Source organism: Ciconia boyciana, unplaced genomic scaffold, assembly GCF_034638445.1.
Source record: "Ciconia boyciana unplaced genomic scaffold, ASM3463844v1 HiC_scaffold_37, whole genome shotgun sequence".
NCBI classification, from domain to species: Eukaryota; Metazoa; Chordata; class Aves; order Ciconiiformes; family Ciconiidae; genus Ciconia; species Ciconia boyciana.
Genome location: NW_027328405.1, coordinates 224738 through 228949, shown reverse-complemented (window position 1 = coordinate 228949; position 4212 = coordinate 224738). Strand labels below are relative to the sequence as shown.

The following is a 4212-nucleotide window of genomic DNA, read 5'->3' as shown; positions in this document are numbered from 1 at the left end:
TATGTGCTCACCTCCGCCCTGCAGACACCTCCTGGCAGCAGGGCACTGACCAGAGGCATCTCTGTGTGTGCAGGGCTGAAGGAGAAGCTCAGACAAGTCCTAACAAGAACTGCAGTCTCAGTGCCTTCTGCAGCACAGAGAAATCAATCCCCATCTCCCACGGCCTAAGCAGACAAGCAAGAGGAGAAACCTCAAAGCACAGACACCTTCCCTTTCAAATAAACGCTGCCTTGGTGTCCTTATTCAAAAGAGCAGTCAGAAATGTCCTGGGGGCAGATGTAGAGCTGTGAGCAGCCCTGAGACATGCAGCACCTTCTCAATAGCAGAAGGATCCTGTGCTGCTGAAGGGGGGTCTCTCCTTCCACCCCCAGCTTCTCCCCACAGCACTGTGGGGAAATCCGCGGGCAGGCTGAGTGCTGACCCTGGCAGGCAGAAGAGTCCCTCCCTGGCACACAGCCCCTTGGGGTGCAGGGATCCTGCTCTGAAGGACAACCCTGGGCACCCCTGGGTGCACACCTGGCTGCACAGCCCTGCAACCCTCCCTGCAAAAAGGGAGCTGTGATGCCCTGTCCCTCTGAGGGTGCAGCAGGGAAGCCCTGCTGGTCTGTCTGCACACTAAGGAAACCTGGAGAGCCATCCTGCCAGATCCTACCTGCTCTGGGATGTGCCAGCTCTAGGAGACCCCTCCAGCATACCCAAGTACATTGCCCTGCAGCCAGAGACTTACTGTGTTAAGGGTTCTGAAGATTTTTCCTCCAGTGAGCTCTCAGCATCCACCCACTCCACACTGCCTTTAACCTCTCTCTTGCTTCTCTCCTCTCCCCTCACTGATTCTCTGCTCTCCCCTTGCTGCCTGCAGGCAGTGTCTCAGCCCTGCTGTGCTCTGCAGAGGATCTGCTCCTGGGCAGAGCTCTCTGCCTGAAGCACTGCACACTTGCCATGAGTTTCCTCCGTCTCAGGAGACCACCACAGCTCAGCAGCAGAGGACCAAGCCAAGGGGCCACTTTCTCTGCCCCCTCTGGGCTCCCTCAAGGTGTCCCCGGGGCTCCAGGGCTGACACCGCCTGAAAGGCAGCAGGATCATCCCTGGGGAATGTACTTTGGAGTCAACAAAAGAATCACTAATGGTCCCTCTCTAAACATTGGAGGGGGACTGATTCCTGCAGCAGAAATTGTCGTGCCAGAGCATGGTTTTCTGCGAGAGGTGTAAATGTTCCCCTCTGGACACCGCAGGTCCTGTCCCATAACACGAAGGACAGACAGACAGGGACAGGGCGCGGTTGGCTTCCCCTGTGCTGGGCAGTGGTTCAGCTGAGGCAATGTAGGCATCTCCTTCCCAGCTGCAAGAAGCACAGTTCAGCTCCCTCCATGCACCCCACACAGCCACAGCAGATGGGATTCCTCTTGCTTCAGTTCAGGGGTGCACTAAAGCGTTGCCTGCAGGTGAGCCCCTGCTCTGAGCCCCTTGTCTTTACTCTGTGGGCACTCAGTTGCTCACCCACAGACACTTGGTGAAGACTGAGGGGCCAGGGTTGGTCTAAGACGTGTGCAAGTGTTTGCAAGCTGTGACGGAAAATCTCTGAGAATACCCACATCCTTCCCGAGCATCAGCTGAGGTCCAGAGGTGGAAGGGGGATTTCCTTGGCCATCCTAAATGACACCGACCTGTACGTTTAGGGCACCTGAGTGCACCTTGTCACATATATCTCTGGAGCACACAGAGCTCTTGAGCTGACCAAACGCAGGAGTGCATCAGAAGGAGACCCGGGTCTCTCTCTATCCACTGCATTTACTGGAACACCAGTCACTGCAAAGCTAAGACACCTGCACATCCCTGCACTGAAGACACTTTATTTATTTTCATTTATTCAATTGCTTTAAAAGAAGCCTCCAGTGTCACGCCAGGTGCCTGGAGTGCTAATACAACTCCACTCAGCAGGCAAACACAGCTCAGGACCTCCAGGAAAGCCACGCCCTGTTGGAGCTGGTGCGAGGAAGATACCCCAGGTCCTCCCAAAGGGGTCTGGTGCCTGTGTGCCATCATCTGAACACCAACACCATGGCACAGATGCACAGTCCATCCCTTGGTGGTGCCGTAGGACTGGAAGGCAGGTCACAGCAGGGTGCCCAACCCTGTACTTGTGTTCTCCACCCTTGACCATTCTCTCTCTGGACCTCTACTCACCTGCCTGATGAGATGGAGGGGGAAGATGATGATGATGTCCACAGTGTGGATGGACCAAAGGCTGTCCATCCGCTGTCTCTGCAGCACCCTGTCCTTCCTGGAGTTTGTCTTGCAAGCCCCACAGCCCTGCAGAGTTTCTGCAGAGTCACCAAACGTTTCTCTGGACAAGATGTCATTGCCCAGCCTTGTTTCTCTGGTCTTGGAGACTGCAGGGCACTCTGTGGGCACCTCATTGCCTTTTTACATTAACATCTGCCAAGCACTCCAGCATGTGAAGCAGAGTGGGGGCCCTGGGGCCCTGGTACCATGTTTACCTGTAACGAGTCTGTGCTCAGCCCCAGTGCCTCAGCTCAGATGCTGCAGCGCAAATGTGCACAGGCAGGAGGAGCTGGGGAACAGACAGGAGGAGCTGGAGCCTCCCGCACTGTGATGTTTTTGGATGAAATTAGATGTGGTGGGACAGCTTGCTCACTTGGGGTGCTGCAGTGGAGGGATAGAGGCTCTGCAGAAGAGAGTGGCAGGGAAGGTGAGGATGGGGGATGTCTCCAGTGTGAAGGGCCAGCTCAGATGTCTGGAGGTCTTGCAGATGCTTAGCTTCTGTCACTGAGGATTAGAGAGGCCAGTAAGGGTGACATCGTGTTGGCAGTTATGAACCATGCAGTGAGGGTGAGGAAGCAGGAAAAGTCTTCTGTCAGCAGCCCAAGGAAGTCTGCAGGGCAATGAGCCAGTTCCTGTGGGGGACTGTAATTGCCCTGGCATCCACGGACCAGGCAAAACAAGGTGCAAACAGTCTGGAGCACCGTGGGACAACTTCTTAATACAGCTGCCCAGTGGTGCTCACCTGGATCCCGTACTGGCAACCAAGGACGAGCTGGTCAGGGATATGATAATCACGATAAACAACTCCTCACACACACACAGACACTGGAAATGGGAAGGAAAGAAATGATTTAGGGACAATACTGTCTGAGGGGTCTTGCCATTAGATGATAACAGTTAGAAAGGAGAGAAAAAGTATTGTTCTAACAACTTCATGCCAGACTATAACACTGAGAAATTATAACTATCTTGCCAAGGAAGAATGAAGGAAAGGAGTAACATCAAAGAAATAGAGTTTACCATCATCAAGAAGAGGAAGACCTTCTTTTAGAGCATGTTACTGCTGCTGTTCTTAGTGCCAGTAGAAATAAGGCAAATCACAGGGTGGGTTGGCCCCAGCTGGCAGCTAAGCCCCCAGGCAGCTGCTCGCTCAGTGCCCCTGAGCTGGAGGGGGGAGAGCAATGGAAGGGCAAAGGGAGAAACACTCATAGGTCAAGACAAAGGCAGTTTAATAAGGGAAGCAAAGGTGCGTGCGCAAGCAAAAGAGAGTAAGGAATTGCTCTCAGTTTGTTTTCCTTGGTCTGCCTTTGCTGAGGGGACTGAAGGGGCTCCTCTTTTTCTCGAGCCATAGAAGGGTTTGGGTTGGAAGGGAGCTGCAAGGTCATGTAGTTCCAAGCCCCGTGGCACAGGCAGGGAAAGGGGAAGCCGTCCCTGGGTGGGCTCGAACCACCATCCTTTCGGTTAACAGCCGAACGCGCTAACCAATTGCGCCACAGAGACTCCCAAAGTGAGCTATGAAGTGCTTCCCTTCGGCAGGCAGATGTTTGGCCATTGCCAGGGAAGCAGAGCTTTGTCACCCAGAATGGTGACTTGGGAAGAGAAAGACCAGAACCCGGAGTGTCCACCATTCATCCTTCTTTCCCTGAGCACCGGACCTCCCCTCCCATGGCATTTCTGGTAGCAGTCCTCTCTCATTCCCTGCCCTCTGCACACCATCCCTCTGCAATACAAAGGTGGGCACCAAAGGAACTCCTCCTGGAGCCTTGCACAAGCGCTTAGACCTCCAAGAGCACAGAGGTGCCTCGGCGAGGTCCTCCCCTCACCAAGATGCACTTCCTCAACTGGTGTTTTTAGGATGCACGAATGGTGACAGGAGAAACGTGGTCATCCCCTGAGGATGACAGGGAAAGCCTTGAGAGCTTCTTAGCG

The 4212-nt window shown here is 54.2% G+C and overlaps 1 non-coding gene across 1 annotated transcript; it reads right to left on the bottom strand.

The window, feature by feature from the left end:
- Positions 1-3709: 3709 nt before the first annotated feature.
- TRNAN-GUU (transfer RNA asparagine (anticodon GUU)) lies at positions 3710-3783 on the bottom strand. Its single transcript has one exon. It is a non-coding gene; the product is annotated as a tRNA-Asn (tRNA).
- Positions 3784-4212: the final 429 nt, after the last annotated feature.